Source organism: Oxyura jamaicensis, chromosome 5 (assembly GCF_011077185.1).
Source record: "Oxyura jamaicensis isolate SHBP4307 breed ruddy duck chromosome 5, BPBGC_Ojam_1.0, whole genome shotgun sequence".
Taxonomy (NCBI): Eukaryota; Metazoa; Chordata; class Aves; order Anseriformes; family Anatidae; genus Oxyura; species Oxyura jamaicensis.
In genome coordinates, this window is record NC_048897.1 from 62,604,102 (window position 1) to 62,626,447 (window position 22,346).

General features: G+C 37.9%; 1 long non-coding RNA gene across 3 annotated transcripts in view; it reads left to right on the forward strand.

The window, feature by feature from the left end:
- The window catches only part of LOC118168401, an 83,879-nt gene extending 74,600 nt beyond the window's left edge, over positions 1–9,279 (forward strand). For all 3 annotated transcript variants that reach the window (XR_004751528.1, XR_004751530.1, XR_004751529.1), the window contains 4 exons: positions 834–915; positions 1,413–1,556; positions 2,266–2,395; positions 9,194–9,279. This is a non-coding gene — a long non-coding RNA (uncharacterized LOC118168401). The remainder of the gene's footprint in view (positions 1–833; positions 916–1,412; positions 1,557–2,265; positions 2,396–9,193) is intronic.
- Positions 9,280–22,346: the final 13,067 nt, after the last annotated feature.

Below are 22,346 nucleotides of genomic sequence, written 5' to 3' on the forward strand. Positions count from 1 at the left end.
ATGTAAAATTCTACTGAGAAATGTAAATTGAAGAACTTGTCAGTTAAAATACTGCATCATGACTGGATGGGCTCCTGTTCTTGCCTCTGATGTTTCTGGCCAGATCACTGAAAGAGATGTGGAGTAGCTCATTCTAACACCTCATCCAGTTTGGTGATTGCTGTGAAAGCACACCAGCATGTCTGATGTGGTGCTAAGTTCTCTGTGGCTTTCCCTGGTGAATGCTGTAAAACTCTGTTTTGAGACAGATTTAAAACAGTGCTAATCTTGCATCACATGGAATGCTCTTCCATTTTACTTCGTTGTAACTCTTTGAAAGTGAGTAAATGACTTGATAAAATTAGATTCAGGAACAAAAGCATCAGAGGACTTGTCGCTATTCCTTTTCCCTCACTAGAGTTATAAAAATGTGATGTATTCAAATGTGATCTAATTATCCTTGTTTATTGTTTAATATGTTCTGCTGTCTGATTTTTGACAATCTTGCCTATGCAAATATGCTTACTTAATAACAAAAAAAGCAAAGTCAGTGATGGAGAAGGCTTTTAACAGTGTGATTCATACGTTTGGGATAAGGTGCTGAGATGTTTATGTCAATTAATCCTTCACTGAGTGTTCAACAGGATGCCAAATAGGTATACAGTGCAGTAGCCTAAATGGAAATTATTTTCTCCATTTACTATTCTGAAAGTAAATTAGTTGTTTTCCAGTGAATATGGGATTCATCTGAAATTTACATGCAGAGCCCTTTTCTGAATAAAGCAAGTCAAATCCTGAATTATTCATGGTTCTCTCTCTCTCTCTTTTTTTTTTTTTTTTTTTTTTTTTTCCAGTGTTTGGTTATCCTGGAAGGAAGGAAGCTAATTTATTCCACAGGCGCACTCTCTTTATTGCAATAACGGGAACATTGCACTGGTAATTATAGTTTTACTAACTACATGTATTCATTTATTTAGTCCTCATCAGAAGAATATTTAAGTCTGGTTTGCTATTTGACGGTGTAGTTAGGTTATGAGCAGTAAGCAGGAAAGAGGTCAAGTTTGTTTGCATGATTTTGTCCTTGATTCTCTATTAGTTTTTTGGGAAACATTCTGAAGAAAGGCTTCGTCAATTTTAAATAATTCAAAGTCTACAGACCACATGTTTGAACAGTGCTTGTACAGATATTCACATAACAGGGAGAAATTGTATGAAGAATTCTAGCCCTATGATTGGCTGCAGCATGCTATCACAGTTACTGCTTTGTTTTATTGCTTCATTGATAAAATCATTAATGTCTTTCTGTCAAACTAATTCTCAGTGCTACACTTAGAAGACTGCTCTATTTTGTTCTAGTTACTGTTTTGTTTGTTTGTTTGTTTGTTTGTTTTTCTTCTTCTACAGTAAGAGAATAACTTGTTTTTTCTTCACAGAGAAAATAGAGACAGATTCAAAATGGTTTGAAAGGAAGAAGGCATATTCTTCACTGGTTTAAGCAGATTTGAGACCTGAGAATTTGAACACATGAGCAATGTATTAATCCCAATTCCATATTGTTATCTGACTGATGTGAATAGGTGAGTTAAATTGTTTTACTCATGAAATATTGAATGCTGAACAAAGTCCCTTCAAGTTCTTTAGGTTTATGTATATGCTTTTGACCTATTTGAAGGTTTTAGTATGTGTAAAAACAGAGTGGCTGACCATGAATAAGACAAAGGGCAAGTAATTGTACTATGGCATGACTAATTGTGTGAATTTTAGTAGTTCCTAAACACAAAGACCTAAAAGTATCCAAGAAAGAATTTGTTCTGCTAAAATTGCCATTTAGCATACACATAAAGACAATAAGAGTTTCATTCATATAACATTGTTCATAGAAGTCAAGTAACTGTTATAACTCATTGCCAACATTATTAATATTAAGTCTTTTATTGGATGACAGAAGTTTATGCTGAGGCTGCATATAATTAGATCCTGAACAAACATTTAGCATAAGCAGTTTCAAATATGGCAACCACACATCAATTTCAGTGGTGACTTCTTAACCCTGAAAGCTTAATTTTGTGTTTGAAAGTAACCAAAAGTTTTTATAGGTCACTTGTTTATCTCTGGAATTAATATGACCTCATAGCATAATGGGCTGGATCTCTTATAGGAGTGACCTGGCAAGACTGCTGAAATTGGTGCTAGGATGCTAAGGCTTGCCATCTGAGACTATAGGACCTGTGCTTCGTAAGAATAAGATGCATATGACGCTGTCATTACTCTGTTTACTCCCTATAGAAAACAAATGCTTTATTGATGAAGGAAATTTTGAAAACAAGAATGAGGAACCATGTCTCTTGAATGCTGTGGGTTGACGGTATTAATAGATGAACATCAGTCTTTTCCTTTGGTGAAAGAAGACAAGGAAGTACATAGTTTACTACTTAATAAAACACAATAGCACTTCTCTTTCAAGAAGTCTTGAGGCTGCTTCTCAAGGAGCTTGAATTCATCCACTGAATCTTATCATATTAGATAGGTACACTCCTATTTTCTCACTGAGAAGCTTGCCTCTCAAGGTAACAGGATGAATGAACACTAGATTGTTTGCTTTCTGCCAGTCATACTTCACATCTTCCCCCTGTAGTGCATGTTATAGCAGTTATCTAACTGTCTGTTTTAAAATGGATTATATTAGGCCTCAGACATTAGTGGAAATGCTTTGTGCACTGGTATTTGGGAATGTTCTCCCTTTACTTTCTTCATAAATGATTTATCAGCTGCATTATTGTCTTTATAATTCCTCCCAAAAGATTTTTACAGAACCCTGTTTCACTTAAGGACCACAGAAAAGATGAATGAAGCTTAATATTTCACCATGAATTTACTTTAAATTTGTCAAGTAACTTTCTTCTTATTTCGTAGCCACTGGCACATCCTTAATAGTACCAGAGGGAAAACAAAGAAGGTAGCTCATCTGAGTTGCATATGCATTTATCATCTTGCAGTATGCACTGAGGACTAGAAGCAGGAAACCAGCCAAATAATTTTCCTAGGAAATCTTCAGAATGTGTGACAGCAGGGCTTAGACCTTCATTTAGCTTTGAGACTCGTGACCCTCAGATGCTTCTAACTCTCACTGGCTGGTGCATCTTTGGGTCCCAATTTGTTAAAGTTCCAATGTAACCTACATTCATCTCACTTTAACTCCTTCACAGTTGCTGTGCACGTGTTTTTGCCACTGCAAGAAAGTACTACAAGCTGTGATGCTTCTAGGTCCTTCTGCATATTGAGAAGACCTCCGAGTGTGGGAAAAATTATGTATCTACTTAGAAGAGAGTCATTGTTTTCTCAAGACCTATCAAGTAACAATTAATTTACATGTACTTCCTACTGGCCTGTATCCCTTCTTATGGGGTAATTACTTCTGTTTTACCAGGAGAAAGCTGAAACGTATTAATTATACCTTGTAGAATGGATTGGTGTCAGAACTATGCTTAAAATTTTGGATGTTTTGTCATTTGGATTGATAGGTGCCACCTCTCCTCACACAACTCACACTGGAAATTGTGCTCAGCATGTCAAACTGTCATGGCCTCTGTCTTTGATGGTGATGTCTATGATGATGAGAGCTGGGGGGAGAACTGCAGGTTGCTAGGGGTGAGTGATGTGAGTTGGATGGGTTGTTGGGTTGCAGATTCACGTTGTTGCCTCCACAAGACCTGCTATATTCACTGGAACACATCATTGTTTTCCCTTCTGCTGGAAGCAAGTCTGAAGTCCGGTTGCTGATGTGCTGTTGAGACTACCCTGCATGTAGGGTTGAATGAAGGCAGCAAACTATTATGCAGGCACAGTGTGTGCGTAGGATTGGCAAGTGGTGTGAACTTCACTATGGGTAAAGATATGTGACCATCAGAGAATTGAGATAGTACCGCTTGGCATCAGACATGTTTGTGTGGTGGTTTTACTCAGGTGGGCGGCCGAGCTCCACCACAACTGCTCTCTCATTCCTCCTTCTCAAAGAAGAACGGCGAGAAAATACGATGAAAGGGGCTCAAGGGTTGAGATAAGGATGAGGAGATCGCGGAGTAATTATCGTGATGGGCAAAACAGACTCAGCATAGGGAGACAGTAAGATTTATTGCCTATTACTAACGAGCTAGAGAAGTGAGAAACAAATGAAAGAAACCAAAAGCACCTTCCCTCCCCATCCACCCTGTTCCACCTTCTTTGCTGCCGCTCCTTCTCGGTCACTCTTGTCCCCTGTGCTGTGGGGTCCCTCCCACGGGATGCAGTCCTCACTGAACTGATCCGGTTTGGGCTGCCCACAGGCAGCAGCTCTTCAAGAACTGCTCCAGATATGGGTCCATACCATGGGGTCCATCCCTCGGTAGCAAACTGCTCCAACCTGGGTCCCCCACGGGCAGCAGCTCCTGCCAGCTCACCTACTCCTGCGTGGTGTCCTCTCCACGGGCTGCAGGTCCAGCCCGGAATCTGCTCCGGCAGGGGTCTTCCACAGGCCGCAGTCTCGGCTGGTGCAGGTCCACCTGCTCCACCGTGGTCTCCTCCACGGGCTGCAGTGTGGAACCCTGCTCCACCATGGTACTCCATGGGCTGCAGGAGGACAGCCTGCTTCACCATGGGCCTCACCACAGGCTGCAGGGGACTTCTGCTCCGAGCCTTCTGCCTGGAGCACCTTTCCCCCTCCTTCTTCACTGACCTTGGCACCTGCAAGGCTGTTCCTCACTCCTCTCACTCTCCCAGCTGCTGTGTGGCACAGCGTTTTTTTCCCTGTCTTAAATCTGCTCTCACAGAGGCGCAAACAACATCACTTATTGGCTCAGCTCTGGTCAGCAGTGGGGCCCTTACCTAACATGGGGCAGCTTCTAGATCCTTCTCACAGAAGCCACCCCTATGCCCCCCTGCTACCAAAACCTTGTCATGTAAACCCACTACAGTTTGTCTGAACTGTCATGCTGTGATTTGCCAGAGCATTTTCTTGTTGTAGACAATTCAGTGTAGTTCTGGAACTCTGAGAAAGAGAGAAGGGTCAGTGGATTCAAAGGCCTGCTAGGATGTGAGAAAGGGAATGGAATCTAATAGAATCTTTCCAGTTGTATAGTATACATAATTTCTGAAGGACAAGCGAAGAATGTCCCTAGCTCCATCCTGCTTACAGAATATTCATCAAACAAAAAATCATTCCAATTGCAGTCAGCCAGCAATGTGAGGAAATATTCTTTATCACTGTCTAATGTTTCCACATTCCAAATACTTTCAGATTTTTAAAAATATCTTCCACAATTCTGCTGCATTATATTCTGGAGGAATATTCATAGGAACCTTTTGAACACCATTCCCAATCTAGATTTGCCAGATTTTTCTCTTGTAGTAGGGATTTTGAGTGCTATGCAAGCCTTAGAAGAAATTCTGCAATGAAGCATTTGAATTAAGGAGGATTTTTAAGAATAACTCACCTAACAGATCATTAATGTTGATTACTTATCAGGAGAGCTGAGACTAGAAGTAAAGCAGTCAAGTAAAATGTGCAAGAAAGATAAAAGATCCAAACGAATGAAATTAATATTAAAAATAAATAAATAAGAATGCCAGCTTGTTTCCAGTGTTTGCCCATAAACAAATCCTCTCAATGAAACAAGAGGGTGGAAAAAGGTAGTATTTCCAATATATCTGCTTGAATGGCTAACAATGCCGCTGAGTCCTGGGAGGGTAGAAACTATTTCTTTTGCCCTGGGCCTGTGGGCTCTGCTGTAGTGGGCCAGGATTGCTGAGAGACTGGAGGTTTTCGGGTACCAAACAGCTTGGGCATCATTTCTGAGGTGCCTTTTAGAGGCCTCGATTACAAAATTGAGACATTTAGACATTTAGACATTGGAACGGGCTGCCCAGGGAAGTGGTGGAGTCACCATCCCTGGAGGTCTTTAAAAGACGTTTAGATGTAGAGCTTAGGGATATGGTTTAGTGGGGACTGTTAGTGTTAGGTCAGAGGTTGGACTTGATGATCTTGAGGTCTCTTCCAACCTAGAAATTCTGTGATTCTGTGATTCTGTGAAAATGCTTGACTGATAACATTCAAGAAAGAGAAACAAAGAGGGCTTTTTAGATAACCCGTTAATATGGAACAAATCTCGTACATCAGTCATGCTTTCAGTCAGAGCTGCTATAAGAGGAAGTTCCTGATGATGTTTTTTTGGTTATCAGGTGTACAGCTGTGGTATATAGGATTTTGTGAGAGGCATCTAGTGCTACAGCAAACTCAGTAGAGGACTCGGGTCCTTATTATATGTAAATAGTTTTGCTTGTACGTGCACACATGGATGCATGTATGGCAAAAAATAATCTTTAAAGCAAACATATTTCAAGTCCACTCCAATAATGCTGTGTTGCCAAATAAATTTTCAGTCCATAAGACTGAAACCAAAATATTTTAATAATTAATTCTCCTTTAAATCTCTCCTTATAAGAATGGGCACTGAGACTTTAGAGAAGGTTAAATTTGCACAGTCATACCCTATAAAAATCACAGCATCTGCTGCAATTCAAAAGCAAGGTATTATAAAATTAAATGCCATTAAAAGAATAAAGTGTCAAAATATTTTCATTTGATTACACGTAAAATGCCTCAAAATAGTTCATATTCTACTTTTTTTCAGTATTTCAAAGGGGGTTTTAGGCAGGTAGATTTATCTTCTGTTTTTAGTTATATTTTGGGGATTGATGGATGGAAACGTGTATTTGTATTTGTAGTTTTCTGTGGTGCCAATTAATTGTGATTTCATATTTAAGTACAAGTCTTTTCAAGTAGTTTATGTTTCATAAAATGGTAGAAAATACTAGCTCTGTACTAATGAAAGTTACACATTTGATTATAGGTTTTCAAGAAAGTAAAATGTTAATATTTTCTATGGCTTTATTGAGGTATAAAGTCAGATCTAACATAGCTGCAGCATAAGATCAGATTTTTTTTAGCTGCATTTTTTAGAGCACTTGGAAGATTATCTGTCTTCATTCAATAAAACTGGGTTAGTATTGTGGAGGAAAAATAAATGTCTATAAATATTTAGGTTTATACAAGTGAGATTAATTATAGATTATAAATGTTCTGAGCAGCTGTTCTGAGTATCTTCTTGTACTTGATCTATATTGAGAACTACTTTTCCCATACTGACAGAACACCAGCATTTCCAAAATCCAGCTAGTGCTCTTCATCTTTTCTGCTTCTTTTTTATTGGCAGTTGAGTACACTTAAGTATGAATAGATTCACTTTATTTATTTACTTATATGAAACTGCTAAGATGCAGATCTGAGACCTGAACTTTTCTACAAACATCTATTTTGTGCACTCTTGGGAACTAAGTGTGTTATAAAAGCTTTTGTTATTGACGTGGATTAATGTTGCTTTTGAATTTTGTAGAAACATCTCTGCATTAGAAATGCATTAGAGTAAAACTGAGAAAGATTTTATACAGTCAGTCAGCTACAGAATATGTACTAATTCTTATTAATTACTTAGATTTTATTGCATAATAAAAATGTCCTAATGGCATAGTTTGTCTATACCTACTGTATCTGTAATGAAATCTAAAAATACTTAAAAGATTGTTTAGATCAGCATATTCCTCTGGACTATGAAGGAACTGTCTATACTGAATGCTAAACTGATCATTGTTGCTTGAAATAATCTTTTCTGCTCTGTAGAAATTCAAAGGTGTTTGTATAGAAAGAGGACTCATTTTCGTATGAGCCTGTCTCCTGAAATTCTTGGTATCTTTCCCTGTCCTACAGAACTAGACGTTTTCTCACCTTGCACATTACATCCACCAGCCTGCAGGCATGTGGTCTCTACATGACTTGTTTCTGAAGTAGTGTAGTCAGTGTTGCCTGGGTGTGTGAGGGGAAGGCAGTGAGGGCAATCTAAAACTGGTGGAGAGACAGGAAAAAGGGCTTAACAATCTCTATAGCTCTGTTCCCATCAGTTTGATCCCCCTTCACCCTCATGATGCCCATTACGTTGTTTAACCATTGAGAAATGTTGACTGCTGAGGGTTGTCTTTCCTAATGCACAAGAACCATTTTATTTTTCCGAAGATATGCAAATATTTTAGGAATTTGCTTTGTTTTTCAGATAGGCAGGGAGGAACTGTAGTCTCAATGGGCAATGGCATTTAAGCTGTTAGTGCAGTGTCCCGTAAAGTTAACTCAAGAGTTAACTCAAAGCTGTCTTTTCTACTGATAGCAGTTGTGGTGTTTGTATGTCAGCATTTGAGCAAACAGTCTTAAAGAGAAGCTTCCTTTGGGTGCCATGGTTGTTGGCTCTTCTGCTTCTAAAACCCGGCCAAGTATTTTGGAAGCATACCAGGAAGTTTGGGTACTTTGACAGGTGGACTTGAGTAAGTTAGTGGGAACAATTTTGAATTTTGCTGTCACCCTTCTGCATCCCAGTCCTTTGCTAGAAGGTTCTGCCCCAGAACAGGGAGTTGTGTGTCAGCACTTCTGTCAATCTAATTCACAGCTTAGTATTTAAATTGGTATTGATATGTATGCTGTGAACTTGAGTAGTAGGGTTGCATACATGTATGTTGCTATGCTCTGGAGTGGGAGCAGTAATTTCCTGCAAAGGAGTGAGATGGACAGCTGGGAACCTAATGTCCTTTGAAAGTGATCCCACATCAGTTATTTAGTTGGAAAAACTTTGCAAAATATTTTTCAAAGTAACAACATATCATTGTGTTTCTTGTGCTTTCACTATTGCTGTCTTGTGGGTTAATAAAGAATAAAAGAGAAGAATTGGAGTGGGGGAAAAGATTGGAATGAGGCAGGGAATGGAGTGCTGATGGACAAATTCTGATGTTGGCAAAGAGGTGATATGTTGAGTGCATGTTGATAAGTGACATTTATGGGTTATGAAATATCTGCAGAAAATGTAAAAAAATAAAAAATAAAAATTGAACCAGACACCTTCCAGTTCTGGTGATCTGTGAGCAAAACATCCATTACTCCGTGGTTTACAAAAACGAGTCAATACCTCATTGCATGATACTGATCTAATGATGAGCTGACTTTCACATTATACACTGTACACTTCTGATAGATAGCTGTGCAGACTGAGGGATTTTTATTCTGAATTTCAAATTTCTAATAGCTTTTATTTCTTCCCATCCTTGTCCCTGTCTAATTCGTGTTCTTTCTTCCCCTATGGAGACTTACTCCTTATTAAAGAAGATGCAAGACTCAGAAAGACTCATAGGCCTAGTTCCTTGGAGAGGATGAAATAAGAACAAGGTAAGTGGAAGGATTTCTTTATTAAACTGTAACCAGTAGCCAGAGTCAAATTAGGAATTGGAAACTATTTTCTAGAAACCTGCTTTTGTGAGTCGTCAGCAGTCTGACCCACCAGATCCTTGCTCATGGCCAGTAATGGCAGCCGGAATTTGAGAACAATGATCATAAATGAAATGAGTATTTATAACCAACTACTGGAGAAGAATGGAAAAACACATGTCCCTTTTCCATCTGCATTGTTTCTAACTCATTTGTTTTATTGACATACCATTTCCATTTTATTTCAAGGTAACATGAATTCTCTTTTCCTTCTCTACTTATGATTTATAGTTAATCCTGAAATCACAGAATCACAGAATCACAGAATTTCTAGGTTGGAAGAGACCTCAAGATCATCGAGTCCAACCTCTAACCTAACACTAACAGTCCCCACTAAACCATATCCCTAAGCTCTACATCTAAACGTCTTTTGAAGACTTCCAGGGATGGTGACTCCACCACCTCCCTGGGCAGCCTGTTCCAATGCCTCACAACCCTTTCAGTAAAGAAGCTCTTCCTAACATCTAACCTAAAACTCCCCTGGCGCAACTTTAGCCCATTCCCCCTCATCCTGTCACCAGGCACGTGGGAGAACAGGCCAACCCCCACCTCTCTACAGCCTCCTTTAAGGTATCTGTAGAGAGCGATAAGGTCACCCCTGAGCCTCCTCTTCTCCAGGCTGAATAAGCCCAGCTCCTTCAGCCGCTCCTCGTAGGACTTGTTCTCCAGGCCCCTCACCAGCTTCGTCGCCCTTCTTTGGACCCGCTCAAGCACCTCGATGTCCTTCTTGTAGCGAGGGGCCCAAAACTGGACACAGTACTCGAGGTGCGGCCTCACCAGAGCCGAGTACAGGGGGACGATCACCTCCCTAGCCCTGCTGGTCACACTATTTCTGATACAAGCCAGGATGCCGTTGGCCTTCTTGGCCACCTGAGCACACTGCTGGCTCATATTCAGCCGACTGTCCACTATCACTCCCAGGTCCTTCTCCGCCTGGCAGCTCTCCAACCACTCATCTCCCAGCCTGTAGCTCTGCTTGGGGTTATTACGCCCCAGGTGCAGGACCCAGCACTTGGCCTTGTTAAACTTCATGCAGTTGACCTCAGCCCATCGGTGCAGCCTATCCAGATCCTCCTGCAGAGCAGGATCCTACCCTCGAGCAGATCGACACACGCACCTAACTTGGTGTCATCTGCAAACTTACTGAGGGTGCACTCAATGCCCTCGTCCAGATCATTGATGAAGATGTTAAAGGGGACCGGCCCCAGCACCGAGCCCTGGGGGACGCCACTAGTGACTGGCCTCCAACTGGATTTGACTCCATTTACCACAACTCTCTGGGCCCGGCTATCCAGCCAGTTTCTAACCCAAAGAAGCGTGCGCCAGTCCAAGGCAAGAGCAGCCAGTTTCTTGAGGAGAATGCTGTGGGAGACGGTGTCAAAAGCCTTGCTGAAGTCAAGGTAGACCACATCCACAGCCTTTCCCTCGTCCACCCAGCGCGACACTTTGTCATAGAAGGAGATCAGGTTCGTCAAGCAGGACCTGCCTTCCATAAACCCATGCTGACTGGGCCTGATCGCCTGCTTGCCCTTCAAGTGCCGCATGATGACTCCCAAGAGGATCTGCTCCATGAGCTTCCCTGGTACTGAGGTCAAACTGACAGGCCTGTAGTTCCCCGGGTCAGCCCTCCGGCCCTTCTTGTAGATGGGCGTCACATTCGCTAGCCGCCAGTCAGCTGGGACCTCCCCCGATAGCCAGGACTGCTGATAAATGATGGATAGTGGCTTGGCCAGCTCCTCTGCCAGTCATAATTATACTTCTTTTAAATGTCTCTAGACAAATCATAGAGATTTGGATGAGGATCAAATGCAATTGTTGATGAACTTGGTCTGTGGGAGTACATAAGGTTTTATAATACATGCTTTACTGATAACAAACTTGATTTTTTTTTTTTTCTGCGCTAATTGTATTTTAGCACAGCTAGCTGGCCAAGAGAAACACTGTTTCTCACCATTTTCAAGAATTGTAATCTACTCCTTGTTTGCTAAGGGATGAAAATTGTAATGATATGATAGGTCTTGAATATTGTTCTGTATGAAGTAAATTTGTACAAGGGAACTACAAAGTTGTGGACAAGCTTTTGTGAAAGCCATTTTATTCTTGGCCATTCCTAGTTTCTGTGATATGTTTACAAATAATGTGTATCTTCATCCTTCTGTTCACTTAAGAAATTCACACACTTCTGTCTTGAAGTCTGAATATGATCCAGAAAGCATGTGTTCCCTTCACAGACATAACAGCAGGAACTCATTGTAACATTTCTGCTAGTGCGTTGAGTATTGTTTTGGAAATACAGAGGAGTTACCTGGGTGTGTGTCATTTTGATGATTATGCCATCTTGCTTGTATACCTGTCAATCTCTATCTTCCCTTGTTGTGGTTTCACTTTATTACTCTAATCAGGAACCTTTCATTTTGCCCCTGACAGTGCTGAGAAATGCAAATACTCATATTTGATGTGTGAGCTTAGTTACCTCTGTGTTGCTGACATCTTAGGATACAGCCCACAGGTCTGCCATGAATACTTAGGGTAACGGAGAGGAAGGAGAAGGGGGGAATGCAGGTGTGTGGAGGGCACATCTGGAGAGTTCTGGAGGAGTTAGTACTGCCATTTGCCACTGCTTGCTGTAACTCAGTATATATTCACAATAACTTAATAACTTACTTTTTGTGTTTAAACCTTGCTCATGCTACAGCTTGGTTTGCAGTTTTACCCAAGAAAGCAGTTCAGCTCCACACTTTTCTTCTTCACGAAGTGATCCTTCTAATACTTCTAAGATATTTTTTTCTGCTTTTTCCTAAACTCTGGCAAATTGATCCATCTCTACTTAGTGATCAGATCACTAGAATGGATTATAACTATAACTGTATCTAGGTGTTCAGAACACAGTCAGTTTATACATTTTAAAGAGCTGCAAATATCTTCCATTGACTTCCATCTTCCATTGACTTCAGAATCACTGATCCTGATGCACTTCTGAGAAGACGACTATCAGCTTCTTATTTTTTATGTAGATGACTATAGATAGTCAATATATGCTTATTTTGAGGTAAAGCCATGTGTGTTGTTTTTTTTTTAAGTGTCTGTGTTCTCAGAGTTTTTAGTCACAATTTTAGAGGCATGAAGGGCTAAGCACATTAGCTCTGTTTCTAAATATGTTAAAAGTTTGCCAGTGTGTGGAAGAAAGGTTAAGAGCAGTATAATCTTTGAGATTTATTGGAATGATGGAAAAATATATTTGAATGTTACCAGATAGCAAGGTACAAGACAAAGTGAATGCAATGTAATTCAATATCTAATGATCACAACAAAGCCACAACAGTAGAGGAATGATAAGGATTGAATGAAATCATTTTTTGTTTGAAGGAAATCATGTTTGTTCCTAGCACATGTTGCAAAATATACCTCCTTTGCTTTCCTGTTGATGTGGATCGGCAACCTGTGTCTGAGCAGAATGGCAGCTCCTGCAGGCAATGGTATAGCAAAATAGCTCAAATACTGTATAGTTTCTGGTTACTTGCTTCAAAAATGATGTAAGCTACTCTCTAACAAAGCCAGTGAAGAGAGATGAAGCTTTCAGGAACTGTAAATACAAGTTTTTTAAAAAATAGAATTATGTGTTTGAAGTGAGTGGGTATTTCAAATCTCTTTGCCTTACACGTCCTTGTGCTGATTAGTGATATTGTAAATGGGGAGAACAGGGAATGACCCAGCAATTCAAGTGAAGGATCATGCAAAAGGTCATGGTAATAAAGTTTACTGCCATTCTTCAGAGGTAAATAAGGTATTAAAATGCAGGCTCCTCTTCCTTGTGGCAACGATAGAAACAAATGCAGAATGTGCCTTTTCTTGTTCGCATTTGATGTGAACAACACAAACTTCATTCTCACCTTCTAATCATGTACTTATCAGTGGCTTTTTAAAAAGAAAACTTTAGTTTTAAAAAAATCATTTGTCTGTCCTTCAAGCTGTGAAACTGCTAAGGCAAGAAAGACAAGGGAAAGCTGCTTAGATTTAAATTTATTCATGAAGGAAAAGCTAAAGAAACCTGGGACTAGGAAATTGACTAAAGGAAACTAACACTTAGTTAAATACTCTTATGGCTCCTGCAGATTATGAAAAAGCATATGGCTTTATGAGCTAACAGTCTGGGTCCTGTGGATTTGTGCTATTAAGCAAAAGAGTTCTGGGAAAGGAAATGGAAACTGAAGGCTCTTTTCCCAAGACTGCAACTGCCTGCTCCTGAGCCAAGCTTGATTTTGGGCAGTCTGAATATTGTCTTAGATTTCTGAAAAGTAAATCTTGGAAGCCTGCCTAGTTCATCAAAAGTAATTTAAGGTGCCATGACAGAGGCAAGGGAGCTTCTCATTATTTTTTCCTGTATTTTATGACGTTGGCACTCTTCCTGAAATAATCTGAGAATTGCATACAATAATATTTTGGAGTGCTGATAAATAGATCTCAACAATGACATTCATTTCTTCTTTCCTGGGTTTCGGTGACATGCATTTTCCTCAGTAAATACTGCTTTTTCTGGAAACTATCTCCTTACTCTTAACAATAACATCATTATTTCAAGCATTTCTGTACAAAGCGAAAATATACCAATTAGCAAGACATGGGAAAAAATAATGTTAATACTCTTCGAAACATCTATGGACTGTCAGCCAGGGATTTTAAAGCACAACCTACTGAGCTGCAGATTCTTAAAATAAATTTCATTTCAAACATTTCTTTGTAGTAGTAAACACATTTTTTTTGTTCCCTGCAGACACTTTCCAACTGAACTTGCCAGTGAGAACTACAGGAAATATTTAGGAAGTAGGCAGATTTGTAGCTTCATCCCTAGACACATAGCTTCTTTGGGGAGAAGGAGTCTGAAGAAAGCAATCTTTTTAAGTGCTTCGTTTTCTGATTCTACAAACATGAATCATACTAAGAAATCTAAGTTGATATTAAAAATTAAAAAAAAAAATAAATTGCTGCATACTCTGCAACCACCAGTACTTTGAAAATAATGCTATTTAACGTGATCACAATAGATCTGAATATCTTTGTTACGAGTGGTCATCAGCTAAAAGTAAAGTATAGAAAGCAACACACTTTAAATTCTTTAAGCTTAAGTGGTAAAATCATTGACTCTCTTTTTCCTTTCATTGAAAATGTTAAATTTTTAAAAATTGATCTGAAATGTCAACTTTTTAAAAATTGAGCTGAAACTAGTATTTTGGGAATTCAGGGAGTAAGACACATGAAGATTACTCAATCAGAGGTTCTGTGATGACTCCTACAATAATAACAGAGCAATATGTTCATTCTTTTTCCACATTGTTTAAGAAAATCAGAATGGCTCTGTTGTGTGTGTCTATCCATGACCAGAAGAGGGATGTAAGAATAAAGAAAAGCTGTAATAATACCATCTGACTACTCTCCCTGTATTTGGTCAGACTTAGATAATTTCAGTAATCTTCAGTCATGTTCCATTTCAGGAATTTGTCTAATCTTATGGAAACCTTGTTCTGAACCTGTAATATGCAGTGTGTTTGCTAATTGTTGGCCATTATCTGAGGCTGATGGTATAAATGAAAAAGATGACGTTTTTAAGTACTGCACCCCCTTACGTAAATAGAAAGCTTTCTTCAGTGTTCTTAAAAGGATGGGCTATAAACAGAGATCAATCAAAATAATTAATTTCACTTCAGAAGGCCATTTCTGGCACCTGATGTGATCTGTCTGTAAATTACATACTCTGGACCTGGTGTGTTGACAAGTCTGGAACTCTTTTTTTTTTTTTTTTTTTTTTTTTTTTTTTTTTTTTTTCTTTTTTTTTTTTCTTTTTTTTTTGTGGTTAGTTGTACAGAACAAAATCAAGTAAAGCTCAGAAATTCTTCTGAGATAGAATAAAACAAATTATCAAGGAGTTGTTGCAGATACCTCTTTAGATCTGTGTTTTACTTTAGCTTTAAGGACCACTCTTACTGAGAATACTAAGAAGTCCTAAGTAACCACCTGGAAGTTGCTAACAGTGGTCCTTGTATTCTTTTTGGGTGAGGCAGTTTGCCACTCTCCCGTCTGTAACGGAGCCACAGACAAGGTCTTTCTCTAGAATTACTCTTCTCTCTTGCACTAAGAAATAGTGCTTAGCCTTTTAAAGGGGTAAACAGGAATTTCCCAAGTAATGTCTCATAAAAAAAAAAAAAAATCACAGTGTTTTTACTGTAGGTTTAATCTTTATGTGCATTATGAACCCTGTGACTGTCAGGTGCTATGTTGAAATTACCTGGTTTAAATTTCATTTTTTTGGAGGTGACATTGTACCTGTTGTCTTTCAGTGATACTCAGAACTCAAGTGCAGCTTTTAGAAAGCTATGTGGTGGCTAACTTATAAAGCTGTATATGGTAAAGTGTTAAATTTTCATAGATTAATCCATAGGTCTAGAGCAGTCAGCACTGTGGTGCAAAGGTCTGCGAAATCCCCTTGCTGGTATCTTTGTCAGAGAAGTGGGTCAGGCAGTGACAGAAAAAATAGAGTACTACATACTTGAAGGATGTGAAGACCAGGGAGTGCAATTGTTTATTGCATTTACTTCACAGTACACTGCAGAAAAAACGATCTGCATACATGTATCAGTGCTTCCTTAGTTACGTTCACAGAACTCAAATGAAATGACAGGTTTAACTTTCACAGGGGAAAAAATGATCCCAAGCTTTGTAAGCTGAAAGCCTACAGGATAGAAAGGAAACCCTTTGAGAAAGGCAGATGGTATTTGTTATTTTTATTTTGTTTTGTACCACTAAAAGTGCACATGGCTTGTAGTAAGATTTGGGAAAGGAAAAAAAATAGAATTCTTAGTCTAAAATCCCCTAATGATGCATACAAAATACATAGTTCAAATTGATTGTGCTTTGCTTTGCTTTGTTAAATCTTTGAAATTGAACATACATGTTTGTGGTTTACATTAAGTTTATGTGTGCATATATAGAGACAGAACATAGATTATAGATATGTGCTCTTTCTTGCTGGAATAACTTTCAATGAAAATTGTACATGTTCTTGTTTCAATGTACAAATTGGATCCTATTTCCATTCAATTTGAAGAAATTAGTGCTGCTCCAGTAGTCATAGAAACAGCAAAGAAGAACAGACTAAGTATAACCATCTGCAGAAATTATGAATATTGAATACAGTTTTCTTAAGTTTCAACCTATGTAGGAAGCTAAAAGAAAATTTCAGAAGAAAACTTGGTTAGCAAACTATCAAAAATATCTGGGCAACAGGGTAGCAAATGATAGGAATTAATGAAAAGGGTACTCTGTGTTGTTGTCCATCCTCTTTCAAATAAATATTGAAATGCAATATGTGACATTAGTAAAAATAACTCTGATTTGTAGCACTCAACCATTTATGAATTACAAATAAGAGAAAAATCCAATTTTTTTTACTCTTCTGCAATTAGATGAAAAATTTTGTAACTAGCATATGGCCTTATCTTAATGTCTTGTATTTATCACCAAAGTGTAAAGATTAAGTATTAAACCACTATATTAGGTATCTACATGGACTCTGCAAATGTGTTAGCTATAAGCGTAAAATATGTAAACAAGCATATTTCAAATTTGTACTTCTAAATACTGCAACTGCAGGTACCGCTGAAGTAATTGCATATGAAATTAGTAATCGCATGATTGTGTGGAATTACCTGATTTGGTTTGCATGCTTGACTGTGAGGAATTATACACAAGTCAACCTTATTAAATAATTTGTACTTTGTCCTATAGGTAACTAATTCAATATAATTTTTCTTTTTTTGTGATCTGTATAGGAATGTAGCATTCTTTTGAAATTAGCTGTCTTTCATTAATGATTACCAATATCTAGGAATAAGTTTGGGTTTGCAAGCTTTTCAGTGCATAGTAAGTATTACTCATTCAATATTTGACGAGTGTTGGTCAGTTCTAAATGGCGCCACAAACCTCCTCCCATTTTTCTCAACTGACTCAAATAATCCTTGGGTGCAGGGTACTGATGTGAATACACTCTTTAAAGACTTGTTTCCTGCATATATTGAATATGCTTCTCTTGCCTCTAAATCACAGGCCTTGATGTCCTAGGGGGTCAAAATAATTGATAGTGGGATCAGCAGCTTGGTTATTGACCATAGCAAACATTTACAGTGAGAAGTAGTACTTGAAGAAATGTTTTGATGAGTACAATGGTAAGTACAATGAGTACTAATTGAGATAAACAATTAGGTGCCTGTAAGGTTCACAGTATTTTAGGGGATCTGCTGCTATAAATTGGGCAATTATTGATATCTAATGACATTGCAGAAACTGCAGCAAAATTATTAATAGGGCATAGGGTTGACTACTGGGACTTGTAGAGACAAATTTAAATGAGACATTTCATTGGAAAAATGTCACATGTGTGAAAGGTCCTTCCACATCTGTGTTCACTAAACTTTTCAGAAGCTTGAGACAAAACTAAAAAAATACTAAATATTGAAAAGGATTATATTCCTGTTTCTAGGAGACTTGAAATGTAAAAATTTGGCAGCCTTTTCGGAAACACCTAGCAGTGTGGTACAGTCTTCAAACATCTGAAAGCAGTAGCAGGAATTTGGATTACTATCTGGATTATTTGCAAGATTTTCATAACTGGGAAATATATCAAAATAGAATTTGGTGTTAGGGAATTCAATGACGGGATGTTAATTTCTCAGTCTTATGTTGATATTGCATGAAATGAGATCTGTACAACCTTTTCACCTTGAATTTATTTATTTCAGAAGTAAGATAGAGGAATTGTGTTCCTGACCATATTTTTAAACTAACCAAAACACAGAATAGTCATCCTTTCATGGATTCTGGCTCTCCTCATTGATTAAAATTCTTAGTATGACAAACTAGGGTTAATTCTGTGCCAACAAGATCATGTATACAAGCATACTTGAATTTCCCAGTATATAAATGCAGGCAAGAGTCAGCTTTGTCCGATGGTCTGCAGTTTAGTAACATTATTAAATTCAGATTTGACTCCTATTCATTCTGGTCTTGGAGCAGATTTAAGACTCTACAGCTGAATGTATTAAGAAAAATATCCGAAGTTTCTTGACAAACATAGCTTCCAATGCTGAAGTATCTGCTTTCCTGTCTGGCAAAAAGGGATGCACAGAGCTGTGTCCTTAAGAGAGCTTGGATGGGATAACTTTTCAGTACTGAGTCCAGAATACGATGGGATACACTGGGAAGGATATAGATATATATCTATATCCAAATGTAGAATTTTCTTTTACTAACAGCTGCTACAGTTACAATACTTTCCCTAATTAATAGTGGAAAAAAAAAAAAAAACAAACTTAAAATATTACTAGTATAGAACTTCTCTGAGAGAGGCATTGGTCTTTACTGGGAGAGAAATTTCAAGTTAAATATCAAACAAAATCAGCATTTGCATAATGAAATGTTTGTAGGCTTCACTGAGGAATGATGAAATTAAATCTAAGCAAGATCTGAACTAAGTTTCTAATTTCAAAATTAGAAGTTGAAGGAATAATCTCAGAAAAGTCCTCAGTTTTGTTGCTACCGTTCAGACAGTGAAGACACAAATCATTGTGTATCAAAGGACTGACAGCTTGCTGCTCAGAGAGCTCTCAGTTCTCTAGGGCACTAACTACTAGCTATATACCCATACTCGTTTAGAGACAAAGAAATGTTCTGAATAACAGGTGAAATAAAGGAAGTCATAAAGATGCAAAGTGTCAGGTAGTTATGGTATACAATATTCGTGAAACAGTGGATGCCTGCAGCTGTGGCCTCATGTTTCTCTTACTTAAGTACTGCATGTCACTACCTCATATTCCGTGTAAGAAAATAATAGAATTCAGCATTTGCTAGTGCTTTCAAACTATAAACTGCTTTCTGAATGCTACATTAAATCACATCAATTCTCTGTGATGTGACACATTTATTTATTATAACCTCATTTTTACAAGTAGGAAGGTTTAGTCCCTTTTCAAGAGAGAAAAAGGTAGAATACCTTGGCCAAAATCACAGTAAGTGCACAGTAGCACAGAGTGTGAATTTTCAATTTGCTCTCTCTAGATTGATGCTCAGCTTTATAAAATTGGGATGTATTTTAGTCCATAAAAATCCTATGCATAACAACATAGAAATTTAATTTGCATTTTAAATTTTCTTAAAAATAAGAAAGTATCTGATACAAAGTCATCCAGTAAAAGATGGGTTTTTGCTTTTGAGTATGAATTGGTCTATTTGTGAAGAAAGATGTCATGTATATTGAAAATATCTCCAAGCATTTTGTTGTCATAGCTGCGTAGCTTGAAAACATGCATTTTATCAACAGATTTTATCAACTCTTCAGGTTGCAGTCAAGAAGTTCAGCATAATGCAACTGACAGTTAGAGGTACTTTTTCTTGAGGGAACATACTCTACCTTTCTTTCAAGGTGCCATTTAAGAAATTGCTTTAAATGTATGAAATGTTTGAATAGTTTGAATCCTAGTTTACTTTAAGATTGCTTCTTTCCTATTGCATAGTGCCAGGTTGTATTATTATGAGTATGGAGAATATCTAGCTCAAGTGGATCTGTAAAAATATTTCAAATATTGCAGTGTAATGTTTTGTTGTTCGGGATTCCCATAGAACAAGACATCTAATTCCTTCCTGTAGTTTAACAGGGAGGAAATACTTTCCATCTTCTTGTGTTTCCCCGTTTAGTCAAATTGTGTTTCCTTTTTGTTTGTTTGTTTGCTTTCACTGAGAGTGTTTTTATTTGAAACATCATGAAACCATTCAATACTTCTGTGTGCTCTTCATGCAGATTTTATTATCAATACAAGTCTAACACTTTATTTATGTTACCTTGTTATAAAGCATCTTGAGGAATAAGAGCTACATATGCTCAGTGACAGTCTGGCTTGCTGGTTTTGAATTTGAACCTCTAAAGGGAGGGTGAAAAATCAATTTGCAGACCCTTTCAGTAGGAAAATACTGCAGAAAAATTATTCTAATTTATTGTACATAAAGGAAAGCAGTTTAGAGAAATCTTTACAGACAAGGGAATCTTAAACCCAGTAAAGCAGGAGGCTATGAAATAATCCCCAGGTCAGGAAGAGCAGTACATAAAATAGGAATTTCCTATTAAAATGGGAAAATTCCCTCTCCTACTTTTTCTTCCTCTTCTACTACCATTAAAACTATACCTTTCTGACCTTTCTCAAACACAAACTAGGTTATATTTAGTCTGGATTATTTTGATCATCTGATTTACAATGTGGCCTCAAGTAACTGTATCGGTGCTACTGAAGAGGAGGAACTGAAATGCAAAGGGAGAAGTGAGTGCTCAGGCACAGGACAATCCAGGGCTTCATAACCTGAAGTTCGGACACTGGAGTCAACGTGTGAAGATACTACAGCTGTGATGGTTTGTATGTCACTTGCTTTGGAAATACATCTCTATCCTTGATACATGCAAGTGGGGCAGGTGATGACCCAGACCCATATCCTGTCCTTTCTCCTACAAACCATGATCTCCTTAGAGAAGAACTTTGTTTCACTGTGTGCTTAGAACAAATTGAGAACCTAATCTTCTCTGGAGCCTCTGTGAAATGTAACAGATCAAGGAAAACATTTATCTAGGATGAAAGATATTTGGGAAATGTTAAATGTAATTTTAATAATCCAGGTTATATAAATATATTATGGTATTACATTAATTATAATTTTATGGAAAATGTCTCATAAATGCCTATTCACATTTCCCATTTGATTTCTGCTACTGTGTTTAACCTTCGTTATTTTGAAGTTACCTGTTCTTAGAAAATAGCATGACGAGTGAATATAAGCTTGCTTTAACAAATGAAGTTTCAGTTGATAGCCTTACATCATTTTCTTAGTTTGCAGAAACATGCACCAAAGTCTTATGAAATACTAGGTACCTTGTTACCAAATCTTTTGTTGACTCTACTCCAGAAATGTGTATAAGGAACCCAGCAGAGCTACCTATGTGCTCTGCAGAGAAATCATTTGATTTCTACTAGTTTGGATATAAGTGTTTAGAAACAAGGCTAGTATTCTGCTTATCTTTCTTTGAGCACTGAGGAGAAAATTATATATGCAGAGAAGCTTTTCCAATTACAAATTATTTCAGTTATGCAGCTGACTGATTTGAGGCTTGATATTCTGTCATGATGCAAAGATGAGGTTAAGCAAACCTTTCTTTAACATCAGGTAAAGTGATAAGCAGTACAGCTCAAGTCAGATGATACCTACAACTTAAGTGGGATTTTACATGTAGTGAAATAAATTTTGACAGTTACTATGAATTTGAGAACCAGGTCAGAGAGATAGTGAGAAAGACACTAAAGCTTTTAAAATTTACTTTTTTGAAGTTATTCCTTACCAAACTTTGAGAAGGCAGGGGGTCAACTTCATTTTTTCCCTCCAAAATACATGTATTTGAGATTAAATGTATTTTGAATTAAGAAACATGCAAATGCTTAATCTTAAATAGAAAATTAGCAATCCTTAGCTTAAGTAATTGAACGCTTGAAATGACTTCTGTATTCCAACTTGTAACATGTTTTGCTACATTATGTTAAATGAGCAATGAAATGAGAGAGATGAAATAATTCAGAACCACTGGTAAATGAAAGCGGACAACTATTTTTAATATTCCGTGAATATTTTCAAGATGTTAAAATATGTCTTGTTCTGCATCAGGCTGAGACATTCCAGGTGAGATTGAGAGGGGATAGCCAGAATGTGGCATGGTGGGGATTTGAACTCCACTTCGAGGGGGATTGCTTTAACGTAGCACAAGGGTTCTTTTAAAGTGTTTTGTTTGTTTGTTTGTTCGTTTTTCTGGCTGTCCTGAGGGAAGCAGAGTGACAAGGGGAAAGATAGCACCTGACATATTCATGTTAGTACTGAGGCATGGGATGATAGGAGG